We start from the raw sequence: 25,385 nt of genomic DNA, 5'->3' as shown, positions 1-25,385 counted from the left end.
AAAACCTATGGAAGGACATTAAACAAAAGGCATAAAGAATTCTGACTTTATGTTCTACTAAAGGCTTTTCCAGGAAATGAAAGCAATGCAGGTATAACAGAGGTATCTAAGAAAAAAAAAAACAAAAAAAAAAAACGTGCATATTCATGCACACAAACGTTCACACACAGTTGGATTCCTAAAATATGTGATTATGGCAAGAAGTAATAAACCCAATTCATTTAACAGAAAATTTATTATATTTCTTCTTAACTAAATAATAAGATATAAAGGCTTGTGATGCCAATAATATTAAGTCACTAGTATAAATGTTAGCATAAAAATCTTTATTTTTTTTGAGAATTTTGTTGACTCTTTTGTTGTGCTTTTAACTGACAAGATGGTTCTCACAAAAGAAGTTGCCTGTAAAAGAATTTTTTTTCTTTGTTAACTGACAATTTCTTGGAAGAGAAGAAAAAAATAGCTGTTCACATTAGCAAAAGCATAGCCCTCAATAAATATGCATACATTATAAATGATTTGAGTGCTGTTGAAGTTTTGGAATGTTAAATTTAGTTTAAAACATTTAATTCACCAATTTGACCACTACTCCAGCTAAAAAGATGCAGAACAGTGAATTTTTTACTCTAAGGGAGGAAAGAGGAAATAAATATAAGTCACCTCCACGCAGCAATGGTGGCTTTGGTTTGACATGTATCCAAGCCAAACTCATTCATTCACATCTTGAAGTCTCTTTGAATTCAACATGAGAGAGCAAAGGAATGTAAAACAGATAGAAAGTAATGCAGATAAAGAATGCAGCGGGCTTAGAATTCCATTTTGATATATAATACCTTCTGTTTAAAAAAAGTATTCAAGAATTGCTGAGTTTTATCTAAAATAATAGACCCTGGTTAAAGAATAAATATCACACACGAGCTTCTAGGAAAGAAAAAAAGAAAACAGTATTCAAAGCGCTGTAATTCACTACCTTTAGTTTGACAGAATCCTTATTTTGTTAGATAATAATAGTTAACATTTCTTGAAAAAAAAACCTGTTAATTCTTTATTAATTTACCTTTCAGAATAGCTCTGTGATATAGGAACTATTGTTCCTTCCCATTTTATAGAAACAGGGCTTAGAGAATTTGAGCAAGTTTATCAAAATAGAAGGCAGAACTCAAGGAAATTGTCAGAATTCACAGGCAACTTTTGAAATCCTCCTCCAACCGCCTTTCCCCCAGAGCCCACATGCTTTAATGCTGTGCTCTACTGTCTTAGGATCCTGACTATATTTTGCGTATCACTTTTTAAATTCAAGGAACTATATTTGCACTATTTAAGAATGCACCAATAATATATTTCCAAGGATTATAGTATTTGATACCATTCACATCATCAATAATCTATATTCAACATCTGAACAAATATATCATGATGCATCTTTACTTACAGCTTTTAGAAAATATATTTATTTCCTATAACACAGTCATTCACAGAGCAAAGAAGTTCCTTAAGTGATTAACTCAGCCCATACTGAAATTAATGGGCTAATTTCATTAAAAATAATGAGTGGCCCTGATCACATCCCAGGTACCATCCGACGTACTGCTCTATCTAAATTCTCCCAAATCATTAGTTTTCATTCTTTCCAAAGAAAATAAAAGCTCTGTGAAATTTGTATTACTCTACCTTAGTATAAATAATTAAACTTTTGCCATGGTTTCTTACTTTTTCATTCCAAATCATCTAAAACTCTAGAATCATGGTGTCTTTAAAGCTGAAAAAGATCCTCTATTATGGTTTCCCAATATACCATTATCTCATTTTTCTTTTACGTATTCTTTTAAATTTTTATTTTCCTTATTGTTATTGCTGTTTACTTTCATTCTTTCTTGTCTTTTATCATCTTAAAATTCATTCTATCGAAGAGATCACTCCAAGAGCACTCCTCATCCACCAGGCTAAGTCCTTTATGTTCTTCACTGCATTTTCCCCGCCTGTTTGGTTTCTGAAAATCCATGAGCTACTCTAGGTGTTGTAGTTACTAATGACATGGGGAAGCTGAAGGGATGCCATTTTGGAAAGGCTCCATTTTTGCTGTTTCCATGTTAGGCCCTACTTACTCGTGTTCTGTATTTTACCTTGCATCTGAGTAGGAACCAAAGAAGTGGTGTTTCCACTCCAAAGAGGAAGCAAGAAAGTTAACCATTGTCTCAGTTTTGTCCTAGGACCCCAAAACCTTGATATGATCTAGGAAGAGCCAGATCCCAAATACATTCTAGGATGTTGGCTTCAAAAAAATGTTGGCATCAATACCCCTACCTTCCATGACTTATTAAATAAAACCCATTATTCACCTGTCACTCACCTCTGACTGGACCCTACCCTGGATTCCTGAAGGAACGCATCCTTGACCTTTTTCCCTTTCCAATATAAACCCTTAGCCCCAAGGGATGGAGAGACTCAGTTCTCCTTTCCTTTATGAGTCTCCCAGATACTCCTTCATCTGTATTCTGTCACTTATGCTATTCAGTAAGCTCTGCTTTCACATTCTTAGGCAAACGTTTGATTTCTGCCCTGCTCAAAGCCAACGACTCTCCTGGCTGATGCTGTGGGACATCCTCCTCAGGGTCTTCTGATCCAACCTGCCTGTAGCACTGAGGTCATTTTTTAAGGTCTCTTCCATTTGATTCAAATGTGAAGTATTTCTTTTTCATTTTTCAATAATTTCAAAAGAGTGTATCTTTGAGAAACCTTTCTAATTAGAAGATGGTTTGTGATGGGGTTACCTGGGTGGCTCAATGGGTTAAGCCTCTGCCTTCAGCTCAGGTGATGATCTCAGGGGCCTGGGATCGAGCCCCACATCGGGCTCTCTGCTCAGCGGGGAGCCTGCTTCCCCTTCTCTCTCTGCCTGCTGCTCTGCCTACTTCTGATCTCTCTCTGTCAAATAAATAAGATCTTTAAAAAAAACATAAAAAAAAAAAAGAAGATGGTTTGTGAGAAACTGTCATTTCAGGCACCTTTCCAACAGAAGTTCTTGTCAAATGATGCAAATCTTAACCTCAGCTACATTTTTACAGTTTCTTCCATTTGTTTATTTTAGTGCTCATTTACATATTTACATACCTTAAAAAGTAGGCCCAACACATTCTTGTCACATTTATGGTCATGTTTATTAAATGGAGGTAAGTTTAGAAAAATCTGTACCCTCAGTTTTCTGTCCAGTGTGCCATTGTGTAAACTTCTAAACCAAGCACTACAAATGTTCTTGTTTTGGAACAGATCTGCCATAATATCTGCAGTTTCAGCTTGAGCCTTTGTGGTTTATTGTGAACTGAACGTTCTAATAGGTCAGTAAGAGGGTGAATTTAATCTGATTATTTCAATTAATTTTACTAAACTCATGACAATGAAAATGATGCTGATGATCAACGCTGGGTTTAGAAAAATGGGAAGGAGAGAAGAATTTACCTTTTGTATTCCAGTATCTTTCTTTGAGAATCATCACCCTCTCCATACAAAAACACAATGTGGAGTCTTATTTTCCCATACTTTAGGCAATGGATGTTTCCATCTTTATCCTCTTTAGAATTTACTATTGAGATTTATATATATAATATATAGTATTTTATATATTACTCTACAATATTATATATTAATATTTACATATATTATATAATATAATGCAATATTAATAAATAAGTTCAAGTAACCTCAGAGAAGAGCTATCCTTTGTAATAACTTCAAGATAGTTCATTTCATTTTGGGAGGATTCTATAAGCTAAAAAGTTATTCTTTATATTCCTCTAGAGAGTTTCTGAGGACCACAGATTAACTGATTACTCCCTGGTGGATTCACTCAGCCAACTTCACCTTCCTTTCATGGGACAGCCTTCAAATTACGTCTTTTCCCCAGTTCTCCCAGTGTGTGTTGATGTGTGTGTGTGTGTGTGTGTGTGTGTGTGTGTTTTCCAATGGCATGATGAGTCCCCTCACCATGGAAACACTTCTCTTCTGAATTAAGTCCCTTTAAGAAAAATTAATTATTCATATAAAGTCTGAACATAACAATTCTTTGGAATTATTAAATGGGACTATCACCATCCTTACTACATGAACTAAACTTCTTCAAGGCAATACACTACCTCTATTAGGAGTATTTCATTTAGAGATTAACATCCAACTGTAGATTAGATAAATTGTCCTTTCTTGAAAGGATTTTGCATGAGCAGATTAAGGAATAATTTGAGACAAGAAATCCTTTACTTTGCCCCTAAAATCTTAAACAGTATTGCTTGGCCAGTCGTAACCTTGTTTCCCTCTTCTCCAGAACAGGTCAGGCAGTGGACTTAATGTAATGTTGCTGACAAATTTGTTATTAACTACAAACACATCATCTGTCTTACATAAAAACAAGACTTTGAAAGTTTTAGACCCTATACTAGATACTGCTCAGACTAGTGGCAAAGCACTAATCATAAATTATTGTCGATAAATTCCTTTCTTTGTGTTGCATTACCCTGAAAGATTGTTATTATGTAACAATTATATTTATACAATATGTAAATTATATATTGTTATTGTTATATATATCATATCAAATTTAAAGAGCTACAAAATAAAAATTTCCAGATAAATAATGTTATTATTTAGATGTTAAATATTATTTGTTTAAGGTATAAAGTGGATTTTGTTTATACTCTTACAGATTAGCAGTTCAAATTATTTTACCTTCCCTTAATAATATACTTATTGTTCTTATATGTAATATTTGCAAACAACCAGTAAAGAAATCCAAGGAGGATAAGAATCTAAGGATTACTGGCAGGGGATCTAATATTCAAATTTGTTTTAAATTCATTCCTACTCTTCATTGCCAATGAACTGGCATGACCTAGAAGAAGAGCTAAAGGACTTTAAAAATTAGTTAATGCTAGCTCTCACACTTTAAGATGAAACTCTTAATCTTTAAAACATTGAACCTTTCCAACCCGGAACTTGTATAATGTTCTTTCAAGTTACAAAGGCAGGTAGTTTTGGGCTATTAAATTTTAAACGTAAGAATGTGCCATCCAGACACATAATAGAGGATAATTTCCTCCTCTTAATTTGTTTAGTCTTTATTTGTTACAGGGCTGGCTGGCATTACTGAGATGTGACGCTGGTCATTCCTTAGTTTAAAAAGTAAAAAGCTTCTCAGGAAGAAAAGCCTCTCGTCCATTTTAATTCCTTAAAGAGTTTATTCCTTTGGGCAAAATAATCATGTGGAGCACCTGTGGTGCGAGTGCTAAAGAAATATCAGGCAGAACCCAGCCACAGCTGTGCTGTAATCACTGAAGTGTGCCCAGTGCATAATGGCACATTAGGTAGGCATTGATCTCTGCCAGTTTATGAGGTCTCTTACAGAATTAGGCAGACTTTTTCACTAAAACCCATGGAGCAGAAATTGCTACTTCTAAGCTAATCCATTTTCAAATTACTATCCAATTGTGACTGATGACCTCACTACAAATCCGCTTATCTACCTCCAACCACTCAACAAGCAAAGGGAAATCAATCGTTATTTCCCTTTATTTTAAACTCTTCACAAAAAACTCCTCTTGCCATTCTTAGTCACCTTTAGTGCCACTGCAGCTGCGAAGATAAGCATGATAAATGTTAAGTGCTGTCTAATTGTCAGTACTTATTTGGAAGGTAAAATGGGAAAGGAAAATATGTGCTAGTATGATACATGGCTGAAGATTTCATTTAAAATTGATGTTATAAATTATGGCTAATTTTGTGAATTTATTTTAAATAATTTAGTCAGATTGTGGTAGATCGATGCCTTATTATTTTTTTTAAAGTTCATCACTACAATATGCAACTATTTCTTATTGAAAATGCTGGGTCCAGTTTAATCACTGAGCAAATAAAATTAAAAACACTTTAGAGAAGACCCATTATTCTGAAAATGGAGGCAATGCTCAATAGTTTACTTAATTGAAGGCAATATCATGTAAAAATATGTAGGAGGCAGAAAACATACAAATTAGAATCAACCAAAACCCATTACCGATTTCTCCTCATCAAACTTTATCACAGAAGGTAATATTTGGTGGTTGCAAGAATGTGTAAATAAAAAAGTACGAAAGTGAGAATGACTTGTATCTTTTTCTATCAGAATATTAGAATTAGTCGTAACATTCAAAGTCCTGTAGCTATAGTTTAAAAGTCCACACTTTGTGTCTATTTAGTGTTATTTATATTGTGAAAAATATCTTGCCTGGTTTTCTGAAAATTTCTCATGCGGATCAACTAGGAGAGTCCTAATTGGTGAATATATTAATGTATGTGTGGGAATGTTGATTTACATATCTCTCGAAGCAAATTATATACAAGTAGTAATTTGAAAACGTTCTAGCAAAATTGTGGAATGTCTGTTTACAAATGCATTGGACAAAGTAGTAGTTACAAAAATCTTAGCCTTGGCAGGGTGATGGATGAGGCAGAGAAATAATTATTTCCATGTCTATAATTAAAGCACATATTTCTGAATGTTTCCATCTCAAACATAATCATAATTCAAACATCTGGACCAGTCATTGCTATGAAGCCTCATCCTAGCTATGTTATCCATAGTGCCCTGTGTAATAGATTGACATGATTCAGAGCCAAGTTAGCAGCACTTGGGTTTTCTGAAAGACTATCTTCTCAAAGGGGTTGGAGTTGCTTTCTCACAGCTAAATTTTGATGTACTTAAGTATGTCAGGGTTTGCTTCTGAACATCAATCAATTGTGTTTCTTATATTTGGTGTATGGACTAGGTCAAGTCATTTGTAAAGTAAGATAAGACTACCTACTCCAGCCTACCTACTAGTAGATAGGATAAAAGATAACAAACTAATTCACAAACTAAAGCTAATAATCCTATTTTGGCTCAAAATACCTTAATTTTAAAAATAATATTATCAATTTCTTGATTACCTGCACATACATATGGGAAAAAGCCATAGGCTTTTTTTTTAAACAATTAATAATGTAAAAAATATTTCAAGTGCATTTGACAAAGGATAATTAGAAGAAAGTCAGGCATAGACAAGGCCTCCTCTCCACCCCCCACCCCCCAAGAGGAAACCAACCTTGAAGGGATTTTATACCACCCTAGAGGAAGCCCTCCACCTTTGCCATGAGATACATAGAGGACAAAAGCCTGAATGGATGACAGGCCCTGGAGGGTTAATGAGATTAAAACAGCCCACTGACAAGCCCATAAAAACCCCCGGACTTAGAAACTCTGGTGGCAATCCTCTCAGGTCCCTTCCCTCTTGAGGAGCTTTGTACTATCACTCAATAACTTTACTATCACTCAATAAACTTTGCTTTGGTGCCCACCACTCTTTGTCTGGTCTGCCTCTTCATTCCTCAAAGTGGTGTTACCGGAACCCCTGGACACCAAAGGAAAAGAAATTCTGCAACACATTTATCTCGTTATTTTCCAGAATATCTATATGTTTTGTTATAATGAATATTTGTAAAACAAAATAGACTTGTATTTGCTTCAACCAGTAGAAATATAAGAAGCTACGTAAGGGGAAAATTTCAAATTAAATTCCTTTAAAAAAAAAAGATTATTTATTTGAGAGAAGAGAGCGAGAGAGATGAATGGGAGGGGCGAAGGGGGAGAGGGAGAAAGACTCTCAAGCAGATTCCATGCTGAGTGTGGAGCCCAGTGCCGGGCTTGATTTTACAAGCCCGACAATAGGACCTGAGCCCAAACCAAGAGTATGACACTTAAATACTGTACCATCCAAGTGCCCCTAAAGTTAAATTACTTGTATTAACTCTCTTCCTCACGCCCCAGGTTTCTGAGGTCAACAGTAGCTCCTTCCACGTATCATTCACATTGATGCAAACATAAATACCTAAATATCATAGACTGAGTTTTATGTTATGTTTAAAAAAGCAGTCGCCATATAAATATTGCCTAGCAAAAATGTTTTTTCCCCATGAAACAAACATCATGAATAGCCACCAGTCAAATGCAAACACCTGATGTGTGCTGTTAAATGTGCAATATTCAATAGCATAGATTAAAACCACATTAATTTTCCCCATTTAGATACTCGTCAGGGGGTTTTTATGCTTGCCCTTGTTATTTTGTCTTATTTTTTGGTTAGTTGTTATTTTATTGAAATACAGTTAAAAAAATAAAAATAAACAACATGGATTTGAATGTGTGGGTCAACTCATACACAAATTTTTTTCTCAATAAATATACATATAGTACCATAAATGTATTTTCTTTTCCTTATGATTTTCTTACCATTTTCCTTTCTCTAGTTTATTTTATTGTAAAAATACATTATATAATATATAAAACATACAAAATAAGTGTTGACTGTTTATGTTATTGGCATTCAGCTTAACAGTAGGCTATTAATAGTTATTTTGGGGGAAACAAAAATTATATGTGAATATTTGAATTCTGCATTATTCAAAAGTCAACTGTATATATGTTTTTATTTTAGTAGATATTTCTTGATTAGTTTTCATAAATTCATGGTCATTTGGATACCTTTCAGCAATGAGTGTGCCCACTTCCAGGCACCCTAGAAAACAATGACTAGCTATCTCCTTTTCAATTTTCTCCAACACAAAGGAAGAAAACTGTTACCTCATTACTGGTGTAGCTGGAAGTTCCCTACTACTAAGCTTTAGCATCCTTTTAATATGTTTGCTGTACATTATCGCTTGGTCTGTTGTAATTTCCTATTTATATGCTTTGTTCAGTTTGATATTAGGTTATTTGTCTATATTTATCACTATAATTAAATAAATTAAATTCCTATAGTCTTCTCATGGGAATTATATGAAAGCTAAGTGAAGACTGAGAAGTGGGCACTCTGCCATCTTAGCACTTACCATATTTTATTGAACTTTTTACTATATTGCTCCCATGATGACATTCTTGTGATTATGGGGCATTTATTTTTTTTACTCTTTTCCAATAATTTATCATAATACCTGGAATACTCTAAATATTCAGGAAATGAATGTTAAACTGGTAAAATGGTGACAAAAATACAACTTCAATTAAACTGATGGATACTTGAGGGAAGGAATCACATCTTGTATATGCATTTTCAAGAGAAAGCTGTTCAGAAAATACCTCTGAATTAATTCATTGCTCAATTTTTTTGAGCTTTATTGAGATATAATTAACATACAACATTGTGTAAGTTTAAGGTGTACAACATGATGATTTGATATATGTATGTATTACTAAATGATTACCACAATAAGGTTAGTTTACAAACCCATCACCTCACATAGTCAATATTTGTGTGTGTGTGTGTGTGTGTGTGTTTTAAACATTTGAGATCTACTTTCTTAGCAACTTTCAAGTAAGTAACAATACAGTATTGTTAACTTTAGTCACCATGTTGTACATTAGATCCCCAGAACTTATTATTCATATAACTGGAATTTTGTACTCTTTAACAAAAATCTCCCCATTTCCCACCCTCCCCTCAAGTTCCTGGCAACCATCATTCTACTCTGTTTCAAATTTTTTAGATTCCACATATTAATGAGATCATACAGTATTTGTCTTTCTCTGATTTTTTCACCTTTGGTTGTTCAGGTTTATAACCCTTTTCCCTACCTTCGTAATTCCTCCCTGGAGCTAAGAACAATTCATCTTCAAGTTTAAATCTGGGAGTAAAGAATGCTAGAGGCCCTTCTCTTCTCACTGCTTTCTGTAAGACCTTTGTATAATATACATTTTTTAATGTTAATTTTTCTTAGTCTTCTTACTTTTAATATTATGTTCATTCTATCCAAACTTGGCAATTGAGGATTCTGTGGAATTTCAGCTAACACATCTCAGATGTGCATGATCTCAGCCTGTGGGATATGAAAGGATTTAATTTACAAGGCACCTCCATATAGTATCAGAGTCTAGACTAGCAATTGGTCTAGAATATTTCTATAAGACAATGGTCTCTTGATTCAAAATAAACATTAATAAAAATGCTGACAGTATTATTTTGTTGTTAAATGACTGATATTAGGTTTGCTCTTTTTGTTGGATATTCTTGTACTAAGTCACCAGGTTGTAGAAGTAAACATTTACTTCATTCACAAAACATGGAAGCTATAATTTATTTTAGCTTAAGGCAAAACTTTTTTAAAAATAAAAATTTTAAGGCGGCAAATAACTGAAATGAAGGCCACATGTTGGCTGTAGAAAAACTGTCTTTATAGCTTTCAAATATTTGATTTCTATACCTATGCTTTCTATTGACTCTGTTTGGGACAAATGGTTTTACTTTTTTCATTTCTTTAATTCTTATACCTAAATAAGTTGTGCAGAATGATCTTTAAAATCTCTTCCTGAATTAACTTTGCTCTCTTTGGTAAAACAAAACAACTAGAAAGTAAATAAATTTGTATATGTCCTCTGATACACAATCCAAAGTTGTAAACTATATATATAATTACATAACTATACATATACATAGTTTATACGTGTGTGTGTGTGTGTGTGTGTGTAGTTTACCAGTTCTCAGTTGCACTTAACTCCCAGTTATAATCAACAATTCTTATTATGATTTTGAAAATAAATCAACCAACACATTGAGGATAATTTTGCAAAAGGTTGTGATATGATAACCATTACTATGGTTGGGTTTGACAACTCAAATATGTTCATAAATGCACAATTCAAAGCTACTTTAATAGTTAATATTCTCATATATTATTAGAAATGGCAAGAAGCCATAAAAGTAATTAAGCAAAATATATAATATTTAAATGTAAGCTCAACTAATCAAATAATCATTATACTAATTGAGCAACTATGAGTGAATAAGCTAGCAAACAGAAACACAATCCCCAACTTAATAAATAGTGTAATTTATAGAAGACATATTATAACAAGAAATTATAACTGTGACAAGTACTATAAGATATGAAGGGTTTTTTTATGGAATTAATATTGAGCTGAGACATGAAGGTTCATACTGAATTAGCTAGATCAATGATGAGATTGAAACTAGGCATTTTGGCAGACCAACTGACACAACCATTTTATGCAGTTTCTTCAAAATGGCCCCCTTGACATGTGAACCCTCTTAAATTATGAATTCAAGCAACACACTTATCTCCTAGTTTAGAAATTGGATGAGATTAATGATAAAGGATGGATATATTTTGCATATTATCTAGTAATCAAAATATAAATGTCTCAGTCCATTTGCTCTCAGATTGGTGGTCAATATAGCAAGTTAGAGTAGTCACTGTGCCAAAAGATTTCTCGATTGCTTGATGGAAATTTAGGGTGGTCTCAAATGATTATAGAGCTGCAATCGATTTTTCTATTGATGTGAATAAGTATATTCTACATATCCCTAGAATCCTTTGTTATTATACATGCTTTTATTTTATTCATCTTGCTATCTCCATACCCCTCTTGATAACTTTTTAATCAATATCCAAGGATAATTTAGTATTATGAGTAAAAAAAATGCTCTCTAAAATGTCAAGGGAGGGGCACCTGGGCGGCCCAATGGGTTAAGCATATGCTTCTAGATTTTGGCTCAGGTCATGATCTCAGGGTTGTGAGATCAAGCCTATATCAGGCTTCATGCTGGGTGTGGAGCCTGCTTAAGATTCTTTCTCCCTCTCTCTCTGCCCTTCTTCCCCTTCTATCTCCCTCTTTAAAACACAACAAATAAAAAAAGATGTTAAGTAAAAATTGTTTAAATGCTATTTTTTTACATACCTTCAATAAATCCCCCTCCCTCTCAAATAAATCACAACATCGCAATATGACAATATATTTACAGCTTTTTAAAAAAAAAAATTTTTTTTATTCATTTGACAGAGAGAGAGAGAGAGAGAGATCACAAGTAGGCAGAGAGGCAGGCAGAGAGAGAGGGAAGCAGGCTCACCGCTGAGCAGAGAGCCCAATGCGGGGCTCGATCCCAGGACCCTGAGATCATGACCTGAGCCGAAGGCAGAGGCTTAACCCACTGAGCCACCCAGGTGCCCCTGACAATATATTTACAGCTTTAACACAACTTCAAGTCATGTCTGTTTTGAAGCACTATTCAGTAAGATTGCTTTCTAAATACCTTTGGATACTCTTTTTTGAGACTTTATAAATATCTTGGAAAGAGCTACTTAAATACAGACTGTTCAGAAATTTTATCTGAACTCATGCTCTTCTGATTAAAAAATTATTCTATGGTTTTGTCTGATTTTTTTTTTTAACCTCACTATTTTAGAAACAAAAGAAAAATGTCCTCAACAAAGAAAGTTCAAACAAACTTGTGACCACATATTTAAAATGGTGTGGGTTAAAACTCCCCCAAAACATGAGGACCTGTGTCTCAATTTGTGTAGTATAGATTAAAATAACTTTTTCCAGAAATTCCATTTATAATAACTAATTGACACGGATCTACATACAACAGTCTACAAGTGCAATACTTAATGCTCTTCTTCTTGCTTATTTCTTCACCTTTTGTTATTTTCAGTTCTGGCTAGCTGCTATTGGTTATGGTTTCACTAAAGAAGAGTGGAGTAGGACAGATTCCATGGCAACTGTCTCAGACCTCAGGCAAATCCCTGATGACTATGGGTAGCACTTCCAGACATAAGTTGTTTCAAAGTCCAGTTGTGGCCCAAAAGGGATATAATTTTGATGAAACCCAGATGAGCTGCAACTATATTTCAGTCTATACTCCCACATAAATTATAGTCAATTATCTATGGTAATAGGAGTATAAAATTAACATGAGTAATGAAATCTGCATATAATCTCAAAGCATCATTTTAACCAATAATTTCCAATTCTTCCTCTATCAAAACTCTGAGTAAAAATTCTAAGCATATATTCAAGTGGATAGATCTGAGTTTTCTTTTTTTCCTATGGTAAAAGTGCCAATAAGTAATAAAATGATCCACAAAATATGGCCACAAAGGAAGGAAGACTGATTAATCACTGGTCTAGTTATCTGTTCCTGAAAAACTCAGGAGATTACTTTTTCTGCCTATTAAACCTCTGAACACACATTATTATCATCCATAATAATATTTAAGTTGAGTGAATCTATTTTTTAAATATCTGCTTATTTGTTTAGAATATAATGTGAATTCCAATTAAGTGAGAAAGATTAAACACACAAATTCACCTCATCTTCCTACCTTAACCCCAGTAAAGGTATAATAAAAGAACTGTAACCAAACAAAAATGTATTCATTCACTATATTCATGAAGATGATAAATGTGGTTATAGCAATATAAGACTTGAAGGAATTTTGGGGATAAGAATTCACATAAGCTTATTTAACATGACAGAGGGGAGTCAGAGAGCTTCAGGGTGAGCAAGCCCACTAACTCTGAGGAACCTGGGACAATGAGCACTTAATACCATGCCTTACTACAAGAAGACTGGAAGACCAAGTTTCCCCCACCCTGCACCCAAATATCAGCAATCAGGAGGTACTTCCCCTCTGTCAACTATTATATAAACTGCATAGGACTCAAAAAAGTACACATGTCTTTCATATGTTGTTGTTTGGTGGCCCATTGTGAAAAGACTGATTTGTTTACTGACCAATATAAAGTGCAGTGTAAAGGTCCACAAAATGTTTTCTAATCCTTCCCACCCCAACCTTAGCTCATAAAGTGCTTCCAGAAATGGTTGGATATCTCACCCATATAACAATATACAGTCCAGAATTATCTGCCTCATGAAGAAAACTATCAACATGAATGAAGAAGAACAACAAAACCCTAAAATCACGAATACAGAACTTGGAGAAAACAAAGACAATAACGAACATGTCAAAACTATAATGAATATTCTGCCATGTAAGAAAGATGTTTATCCTTTTAAAAACAAATGAGCAAACAGAAAATCAACAAGGAAATGGAGGCTTTAAATGGTACATTGGACCAGATGGATGCAACAGATATATTCACAACATTCCATCCAAGGACAGCAGAAAATACATTTTTTCCAAGTGCACATGGAAAATTACCCAGAATAGGCCACAAAACAAGTCTCAACCAATGCAAAAGACTGAAATCATCATGCATCTTTTCTGGCTACAATGGTATTAAACTAGAAGTCAATCACAAGAAAAAAATTTGGAAAGCACAGATAACATGCTACTAACAAAGTATGGGTCAACCAAGAAATCAAAGAGGAAATTAAAAAAAATACATAAAGACAAATGAAAATGAAAACATAACATTTCAAAATCTCTGGGATGCAGCAAAAGCTGTTCTAAGAGGGAAGATTATGGCAATACAAGTCTACCTCAAGAAGCAAGAAAAATCTCAAACAAACATTCTAACCTTACATCTATGGGAGCTAGAAGAAAAGGAGAAGCAAAACCCACAGCCAGCCGCATGAAGGAAATAATGAAGACTAAAGCAGAAATAAGTGAAATAGAGATTTTAAAAAACAATAGGGATAGATCAATGAAACCAGAAGCTGGCTTTTTGAAAAGATAAGCAAAATTGATAAACCTTTAGCCGATGCATAAAGAGAGAGAGAGAGAAAACTCAATAAATAAATAAATAAATAAAATCAGAAATGAAAGAGGAGAAATAATCATTGACACCGCAGAATTACAAAACATTATAAGAAAATATTATAAAAATTATGCCAACAAATTGGAAAATGTAGAAGAAATAAGTACATTCCTAGAGACATATAACTTTCCAAAACTGAATCAGGAAAAAAAAACCAGAAAATTTGGAGAGACTCATTACTAGCAATGAAATAGAATCAGTAATTAAAAACTCCCAACAAACAAGAATCGAGAACCAGATGGCCTCACAAGTGAATTTTACCAAACATTTAAAGAAGAGTTAACATCTACTCTTCTCAAATGATTCCAAGAAATAGAAGAGAAAGGAAAGCTTCCAAATTCATTATATGAGGCCACCATTACCCTGATATCAAAACCAGATAAAGATACTACATAAAAGGAAAACTATAGGCCAATGTCTGAAGATAAATGCAAAAATCAATGCAAAAATGCAAAAAATCAATGTCTGAACATAAATGCAAAAATTCTTAACAAAATGCTAGCAAACCAAATCTAAGAGTATTTAAAAAAAATTATTCATCATGAGATCAAGAGGGATTTTGTCCAAGGATGCAAGGATGATTCCATACTCGCAAATCAATCAGTGTCTTACATCTCATTAACTATAGAAAAGACAAAAACAAATAATCATTTCAATAGATGCAGAAAGACACTTGAGAAAATACAACATGCATTTATGATAAAAACTCTCAACAAAGCAGGTTTGGAGGGAATATACCACTACATAACAAAGGCCATATATGAAAAACCCACAGCTAACATCATCCTCAATGGTGAAAACATGAGTGCTTTACATCTGTGATTAAGAACAAGACAATATCTACTCTTGCAACTTTTATTCAACATAGTCTCAGCAATCAGGCAAAAAGCAAAAACACCCCCAAACCCCAAAACAAAACAAAACAAAAAAACAAGACACCCAAATTGGTGAAGTAACACTTTCACCATCTGTGGATGACATAATATAATATACAGAAAACCTAAACACTCCACCAAAAAACCGCTAGAGCAGATTAATGAATTCAGTGAAGTTGCAGAATACCAAATACATATACAGAAATCTGTTGCATTTCTATACTCTAATAATGAAGTAGCAGAAAGGGAAATTAAGAACACAATCCCATTTACAATTGCACCAAAAAGAAGAAAATACCTAGGAATAAACTTAACCAAGGAGATGAGACCTGTACTAAAGTACAAAGTACTAATGAAAGAAATTGAAGATAACAGAAATAAATGAATAGATTCTCCATGCTCATGGAATCAGAGAATCCATATTAAGATGACCATACCATTCACAACAATCTACAGATTTAATGTAATCCTTATCGATTATCAACAGCATTTTTCACAGAACTAGAACAAAAAATTCCAAAATTTGCATGGAACCACAAAAGAACCTGAATAATTAATTTACAACAGAGGAGACAAGAATATGCAATGGCAAAGATAGTCTCTTTGACAAATGGTATTGGGAAAACTGCAGAGCTACAACCAAAAGAATGTGACTGGACCACTTTGTCATATTATACATAAGAGTAAACTCAAAATAGATTAAGGTCCTAAATGTAAGACTTGAAACCATAAAATTCCTAGAGGAAAACAGGCAGTAATCTCTTCAACATCAACTTTAGAAATGTTTTTCTAGATATGTCTCCTTTGGCAAGGGAAACAAAAGTAAAATTAAACTACTGGGACTATACCAAAAAAAAAAAAAAAAAAAAAAAGCTTTTGGACAGTGAAGAAAACCATCAACAAAACAAAAAGATAACCTACTAAATGGAGAAGATACTTGTAAATGATGTAACCAATAAGGGGTTAATATCCAAAATATATAAAGAACTTATACACCATAATACCAAAAATCAAATTCAATTTAAAAATGGGCAGAGACAGGACACCTGGGTGGTACAGTAAGTTAAGTGTCTAGCTCTTGATTTCAGCTCAGGTCTGGTCTCTGGGTTGTGAGATTGAGCCCCACATTGCCTCTGCGCTCATTGTGGATTCTGCTTGGGTTTCTCTCTCCCTCTTCCTCTGCCCTTGCTCCCAAGCACACACATTCTCTCTCTAAAACAGATAAATTAAATCTTTAAAAAAAAAGGACAGCGGACATATATAGACATTTTCCCAAAGAAGACCTGTAGATGGCCAAGAGATACATGAAAAAATGCTCAAGATCACTAATGATCAAGGAAATACGAATCAGAACAACAACGAAATAACACTTCATGCACTGTCGGTGGGAATGTAAATTGGTGTGACCACTGTGGAAAAGAGTATACATTTTTCTCAAAAAATTAAAAATAGATTTGCCATATGAACCAGTATTTCTACTACTGGGTATTCACTAAAAAAGAAAACACTAGTTTGAAAAGATATGCACACCTCTATGTTTACTGCAGCATTATTTATAAAGCCAAGATATGGAAGCATGGAAGATATGGAGGAATACACAAAGGAAGAGAAATCAGAATGCATTAAATGTTCAACTGCAACTCTAACAAATGACTCGAAAATGAACAGATACAAATATTATGCATAAAAATCTTGCAGTGACTATTTTAAAATCAGCTAAAATAAGACATTAAGTCAACAGAATTATCAAAGATAAAAAGAAATGGTACCTATGATAAGAGGATCAATTCACTAGAAAGATGTATAAAGTGTAAATGTGTATGAATTTACAAAAATACCACAAAGTATAAGAAACAATAACTGACAGAATTAAAGGAGAAAAACTTTCCATTATATAACCATAGGAAGGGATTTTATTAGAAAAACTAGACAAAAATAAATCCGTAAACACATAGTGGATCTAAAGAACGCAATGAAGCACATATGATGGGTCTTAAAATAACTCACAGTAGATTTTAAATGATTCATATCAGAGTATGTTCTCTGAACAGAGTAAAATTGAGTTAAGTATTAGTAATAATAAGATACTTAAAGAAACATAAATTGATTTACAGAGTCAACAGAATTCCAATAAAATTTTAAGAGGCTTTCTGTGTGTGTGAAGGAGTGGGTACAGGAGTCACATGGGAGAGCAAACAACACAGAAATACCAAAGAAATTTTAAAATACAGCTGAATTGGTCATTATATAAGTCAGTGATTTCAAAACAGTATAAATCTTTAAAAATCAAGATGGTGTGTCATTGGCAAAAGTAGTTATAATCCAATGGAGACAATTAGCTCAGAAATAGGTCATTAATCTTGGACAAAGTTCTTAAGGTAAAGAAATGGAAAGAAATGATCTTTCAACAAAAGATGTTAGAACAATTAGATACTGACATGGGAAAAAAAAAGATTAATCTCAACATACCTAATTATGTGCAAAAAGTGATTCAAATTAGATCATAGTCCTTCCTTCAAAAACTAAAACAATAAAACTCTTAGAAGAAAATTTTGGAGAAACATTGGAGAAAGAAATTTAAACTGGGATAAGCAAAGGTTTCTTAGTACCCAACAGTACAAAGGGTTAAAATGATATATTGCATTTCATCAATACTAAAATTTTTTGCTACTCAAAAGAAACTTAAGAATTTGAAAATGAAGGTCATTGAATGGGAGAAAATATTCATGAAACATATCTATCTACTAAAGGATTTGTATCCAGAATATAACAAGGGCGCCTACAACTGAAAAATAGTAAGGGAAATAGCCAGTTAAAAAAACAGAGCAAAATATTTCAATGGCTAATTCAGAGAAGAAGATATGCAGGTGGCAAATATGCAAATTAAAAGATGCTCAATATCATTAATCATCAGAAAAGCAAATTAAATCCCACTGAAATACCATCACATACACATTAAAATGGCTAAAATTAAGAAAGACTGGCAACAAGAAGTTTTGCAAGGATGCAGAGCAGGAATCAGCAAGCTTTTTGTTGAAAGGGCCAGAAAGTACATATTTTAATCTGAGGTCCATATGATTTCTGTCACAATTACTTAATTCTTTTTTTGTAGCATGAAGCACATCATTCATGACAAATGAGTGTGGCTGTGTTCCAATACAACTTTATTTACAAATAAAGCCAATTTGGCGCAAGAACTATAGTTTGAAGACCTCTGATGCAGAGCAACAGGAATTCTCACACACTGCTCAGGTGAATGCCAAGTGGTGCAACCACTTGGGAAAACTGTTTGTCATTTCTTAAAAAGTTATGCATACACCTATCAAAGATTCTGATATTCTAATTCTATGTGTTTTTCCAAGAGAAACGAAAATACATGTCCACACAATGACTTGTACACAAATGCTCACAGAGAATTAAACCACAAAAGTCAAAAGAAACAACTATCCATCAATAAGTGAATGAATAAACAAATGTAGTATATCCTCAATGGAATATTACTCAGCAGTAAAAAGAAATGAACTACTGATAAAAAAAAGTACATAGATAAATCTCTATACCATTATGCTAAATGAAAAAAATATACAAAAATACGTACTTACACGATTTTCTTTATATAAAATGCAAACTAATGCAGAGTATGAAAAAATAAAGAGTCATAAAGAACCTTGTTGGGATGATAGAAATATTCTGTATCTTGCTTCTTGTGGTGATTTCATGGGTATATACTACTGTCAAAACTCATAGAATTGAGCCCTTTAAAACAGATGGAGTTTATAAGGAGTTTATATTACCTAATATATCCCTCAATAAAGTTAGTAAAGAAAAATAAATACACAGAGGTTTCACCCAAAGAAGCTACACATCTCACTGAGTTTAACAAAGACAAAAGTTCTATGCACTGTTTTACCTTTTGTGTGCGTATATCTATCTATCTATCTATCTATCTATCTATCTATCTATCTGGATATCTATCTATCTATATATATATATATCTCAACATATATTTGGCTAGACATAAAAAGTCATTCCCTGACCAGGGTTGCTCCCTGAGGTAGTGTACGATGTACGTGTTTCTCTTATTACCCAATCTTGCTCAATTATTTTTACCTATTGCCAGGCTTGTCTTTGTGGAAGAAGAGGATGTCATCTCTTTATTTTGTCTAGATAAGTTACAAATTTCAGTTGAAGACAATGTTGATAAATAATGGAAACAGTCAACAGATAATCCTAAAATGAGTAAGAAAGGAAGTCCAGAAAAAGAGTATCTTGGGAGCAAGATATTATGATATAAAACAAATAACTCTAAAATTAGAGTTTGGAAATTGGGTTCCTCATGTCTGTGACTTGTATTAGATTTATCTTGGCCTTAGTTTCCTTATGTAAATGAGGAGATCTCTTAAAACCCTTCTGGCTCAGAAGTTCTGTGGACCTAAAAACATTTAGCACAAATTATCAAAGATAGAAGAAGAAAAATAACCATATGAAGAAGGAATTATTAGTTAGAAAAATAAATAAATGATTCCATCTGAATTGGATATATAATTTTTACAAACATATAAACAAAGATGGGATTGGGAGGGAGACAAACCATAAGTGACTCTTAATCTCACAAAACAAACTGAGGATTGATGGGGGGAGGGGGGTTGGGAGAGGGGGGTGGGGTTATGGACATTGCGGAGGGTATGTGCTATGGTGAGTGCTGTGAAGTGTGTAAACCTGGCGATTCACAGACCTGTACCCCTGGGGATAAAAATATATTATATGTTTATTAAAAAAAAAAAAAAAACAATGAAATTTTCAGAGGTAGGTAACACTTCCCTCTAGTCATGGCCACTCCAATTCTATCCTCACTAGATGTAAAGGAGGTTAGGCAAGTGTTAGATTTTTCTCAGGAGTGAGGCCAGGCCTCTGAGTACTCATTCTAACCCTGTGGTCACTAACATCTGAGCCAAGGTGAGAAGGTGAGGGCTTGTTGGTTAAGCAGATCACTATGTTTCTTGTTACTATTATTGAATGGGAGCTCAGTTCCAGAATGATTTTCTTACACACCCGAGCAATCTACCTTTCTCTCTTTCTTTGAAAAATGGCTAGGAAATTCTATGATAAGGAAGATATATTCTAATTCTTTGAAAAATCTTAGAAGTGGTTAAAACAGAATAAAATATTATGTTATAAGCTAAGAGACCCTATTTAGAAATCAAAATTAAACAAGCTAAGTTAATAGGTGGATATATTATTCGTCAAAGGATTTTTCATTTGAAAAAAAGTCTATCTATTAAATAGTGACTTTTTAAAAGAGTATTCAAATGTTTTAAATGGTTTCGGCTTAATTCAATTCAACAGCAACACATCTGTATAAAAAGGTTCTTATTCTTTCTTTCAGTCATTCACTAAAAATGATGTCTATCTTTAAACTGATGGGTAGGGGCAGGCATAAATAAGAAAAAATATTTTTAATCTTGAAAAGTTCATAATCTAGAGTAGAAAAATAAAACTTAAACTTAAATAACCAGAAGAAAGCAGAACATTTTTGAAAAATTAAATGAATAAAAAGTATTTTGGAAAATAGTGAAAGAAAGAGAAAATTATACCATACATTTAAAATGTAATTTAAAAAAATTTATAAAATATTTCAAAATTTGTAAAACTTATAAGGAAGTAAAAGTAGGTATTACTAGTTCCAATGTATAAATGATAAATTTAAATAAGGCAAAGTAATTATCTCAAGCTCACAAAGTGATTCAGCTTGAAATTCCAGAACTATATGAGTCTGGAATGTCATTTTATTCTACTATACCAGACAACCTTCCTAAAACCATATCAAAGTTATTCAATAGTCATATAGAATGAATCTCAAGTGGAAGAGCAATAAAAAGGAAAACTGAAATTGTCTTCCTTTTCATCCACACATTTTCAATTTTCCTTTTTAGTTAATGTGGAATATTATCTCATTTTCCTCTCTTCTAAATTAGTATATCCTTTTCTTAACTATAGTTTCCATTTTTTTAAATGCTTGAAATCTTTGCCATGAGCTTACCAGTAAAGTATCTATATTTTTCAATTAAGAATTTATTTAGAATCAGACATATATGGAGCTGTGTCAAGGGAATAATTAATAATTACAGAACAATTTTCAGATTCAGGAAAGAAAAATATATCTTGGATCTTGCTACATTGGTATTCTCTCAGCAAGTAAGCCATTAAACAACAGAATTAGCAGGACAAGCAAAATATACCGTTTATCTACTGTTTTTAAATAATAATTTACATTAAATACATTACACATCTGATGGATAATAATTCTTATTCAAGTTACTTCTGTTTAAAAAAAAGGGAGAAACTAAGGGATTGAATAACCTTGTCAATGAAACGGACATTAATTAAAACAAAACAGAACAAAAGTTTTAAGTCTTCCAATTTGGGATGATCAGATCACATTTTCCAACCAACTGATATTTATCAACCCCAGTTTACATTTGTAGTACTCAAAGCTTAGAATCAAAAATTCAATTCTGCAAATAGTTCCATTAGATGCACTACCTAGAAGTAAATTTCATCAGATTTTAGTTGAATTTGTTACTTTGGCTTTAATAAAAATTCATTGGTTGACTCCTAATTCCTATCCTACTTCAGTCTCACATGTACACTGTTAATAATTTAAGACTCATCCATTTCAATGGTGGCTGAGTTTATAAATCTATTTGGAAAAACTGGCTTGATCTTCAAGTATACATCTTCAAATATACCTTGACCTTCATAAATTTGGAGCAGATTTTAATTATTATCCAAGAAATGCATTTTGTGAAATTTTCCTACTTCATTAGTACCCTGAGGCAACTGTAATTGGAAAATTAGAAGGTTCTTATTTGCTAAAAAAGAAAATAATGTTTAGTATTTATGCACAGGATGCACTAAGGAAAATTAGCATCCAGGAAACTGGTACTCTGGAAGGCTAAAAATCAATCTAGTCCAATAATGAATATTTATACATATACATAGAGAGAGATATTTATATGGATGTACATATGTACATATACATATAGAGAATTGGCAGTACAAAAGTCGTATACTGGAGTCTTTATTGACCTATCAGTACTAAAAATATGAGACGTGATGACTTGCCATCAGAGAAATACAAATCAAAACCACAATGAGATACCACCTCACACCAGTCGGAATGGCTAAAATTAACAAGACAGAGAACAAATTTTGGTAAGCATGCAGAAAAAGGGAAATGCTTCTACACTGTTGGTGGGAAAGCAAACTGGTGCAGCCACTCTGGGAAATCATATGGAAGTTCCTCAAGTAGTTAAAAATAGAAATACCCTACAACACAGCAATTGCACTACTGGGCATTTACCCTAAAGATACAGATGTAGTGAAAGGAAGGGGCACATGCACCGCAATGTTCATGGTAGCAATGTTCACAATAGCCAAACTGCAGAGGGAGCTGAGATGTCCTTCAGCGGATGAATGGATAAAGATGTGGTACACACACACACACACACACACACACACACACAATGGAATATTACTCATCTATCAGAAAGGATGAATACCTACCATTTACATGGACATGAATGGATCTGGAGGAAATTATGCTAAGTGAAATAAGTCAATCAGAGAAAGACAGTTATCATATGGTTTCACTCATATGTAGAATATAAGAAGCAGTGCAGAGGACCATAGGGGAAGGGAGGGAAAACTGAGTCAGAAAGGGAGACAAACTGAGAGACTCTAGACTCCAGGAAACAGACTGAGGGTTGCAGAAGGGAGGGGTTTAGAGGGATGGAGTAACTGGGTGATGGGTATTAAAGAGGGTTCATGTTGTGATGAACACTGGGTATTATATGCAGCTAATGAATCACTGAACACTACATCAAAAACTAATGATGTAGTATATGTTGGCTAATTGAATATAAATTAAAAAAGAAAGATACAGGATGTGCCATAAAAAAGTAAAAATCTATAATGACTTGAAATTAACTTTAACAGCTTCAATGTTCACCTCATATTACTAAATTTTTACCTTATGTGATAAATTTTTTGCACATGTAAGTGATGCTTCCACATAAAAATTGTAATTTCCTTTAAATTCTTAAAAATCTTATTTTAAAAATATATAAATTATATATAAAGTATATATAAAGTATTAATTATGAAAACCTGAGGAAAAAAGGCATTTGTTCACATTAAAATAAAAATAATCATCTAATTAAATCCCAAGGGACCTAATAAAATTGGGACTTCCTTAGTTTTAGTGACATAAAATAAAATTAATGAATGAATTTTATTCAACTCAAACACCTATAAGGGAAATAATATTTAGATTCTGGGTTCTTTTCTTATAATTTCCATGCACTTGTCCTAGATCTTAAAATATATGTTTTATTTTCTTTATTCATTTCTTCTCATAGCAATTCCTGCCAGTAGCAATATATATAATACAGTGTGATGGTAAACCTAATGCTGCTTAATTTTCTTTGTACTTACAATGAAACGCAGCTTGAGGAACATTCATAGTTAAAGAGGGTTAAGAAGAAAGTAATATGTATACATTCAGATTTCTAAGTGTATTTTACTTTAAGGGTAATATTTCAGTCTCACATCTTAGGTCAAAATTAAGATAATGTAACACATTAAAAACTGACTCCTCCCTCTGTGCTTGGCACTCAAGCCTTTGAATGGATTCTAGTTGATGGTAACCATATGTGGTCCAGGAAATGTAGAAGAAGCAGGCTAGCCAAAGGATCTTTCTAGATGGCAATCTGCCCACACGTCAGCTATCTTTGTTCTGTGGCTCTTGGGGAATATGGCAAACCCAGTCTAAGTCTTACATATAAAAATAAAAAAATAAAAAAATAAAAAACCCAAAATAGTGGTGATTCAATCTTGACGTTTTAAAGTGGCAATGTGGCTTTCCTACAAACCATTTTCTTTTTGAAATGTTACAGCAATCTCATATATCCAAATCAGTCCACAGAATAAAAGATTATTTAAGTAAAAACAGAAAGTGCCTTTAATTTAAAAAAAAATTCCTCTAAATTATACACCAAAGAAATATACTAGTATCTATATTTTCACTAAAACTTATTAATATGCAAATATGTGCATATTTTAAGATCTCTTACCTTCTTCTGGAAAAATTCTTAATTCCTGAAGTACATCTGTTCAGTCCAATTGGTTATTTTAAGTTTCTGGACACTTTAAGTCCCCTATAAAAATAAACAAGTTCATTCTTAGAATTCCAATAAAATTCAATTAGCAATCAGTTAATAGGTGTTCCACTAAATTAAAAGTCAGTGTAAATGTTTTCTAAAGGTTGCATAGGAAAATGTAATGTAGGAAGGAAAAAGGCATTATGGGAGGCAGACACTGAATCTGACAAACATCTCACTCTGCTTCCTTTAACCAAATTACTATTTGTAATCCCTAATTGGATTTGAGGTACTTTGAAATTATTCATTATTTAGGCTCTAACTCTGGTAAAGAATAACTGATTTATTTGAGAATTAGTTGAAACTCTAACACGCTCTATTGATTTGTCCATAATGTTATGATGTCATTAACATTTTTCACTACTGATGATGAAAGGCTCACAATGACAACCCAGCTAAGCAGTAATTTCATGGCACTGTTAGCAACTAACTGGATTTTGCTTTAACAAAAGCTTTTTTCCTCACCAGATAAAGAAATTATACCACGTATGAAAAGTAAGTAGAAATTTTAAATACTTAAATCTTTCAAAATATGAAATAAAAAATTCCTTTGAATAATTCTATTTTACTAAAACAGATTCTTTGTCAATCATACACTATTTCGCATTTGAATAACAAAAATAATTTTAAAAAACAAAATAAAGACAACTCAAATCTGGGCCAGAGACTTAAAGTTATTTCAACTGAGAAAATACACAAATTGGTCAAAACAAA

General features: G+C 33.0%; 1 protein-coding gene across 1 annotated transcript in view; it reads right to left on the bottom strand.

Annotated features, from left to right (window-relative positions):
* SEMA3A (semaphorin 3A) overlaps window positions 1–24,648 on the bottom strand; it is a 306,101-nt gene extending 281,453 nt beyond the window's left edge. Inside the window, exon 1 of the mRNA XM_032873239.1 lies at window positions 24,585–24,648. The gene's annotated coding sequence lies outside the window, so the exon portion shown is untranslated. The remainder of the gene's footprint in view (window positions 1–24,584) is intronic.
* Window positions 24,649–25,385: the final 737 nt, after the last annotated feature.

Source organism: Lontra canadensis, unplaced genomic scaffold, assembly GCF_010015895.1.
Source record: "Lontra canadensis isolate GAN:19392208 unplaced genomic scaffold, GSC_riverotter_1.0 scaffold48, whole genome shotgun sequence".
Lineage (NCBI taxonomy): Eukaryota > Metazoa > Chordata > Mammalia > Carnivora > Mustelidae > Lontra > Lontra canadensis.
The sequence above is the reverse complement of the archived record's forward strand: the minus strand, read 5'-3'. Positions and strand labels throughout refer to the sequence as shown.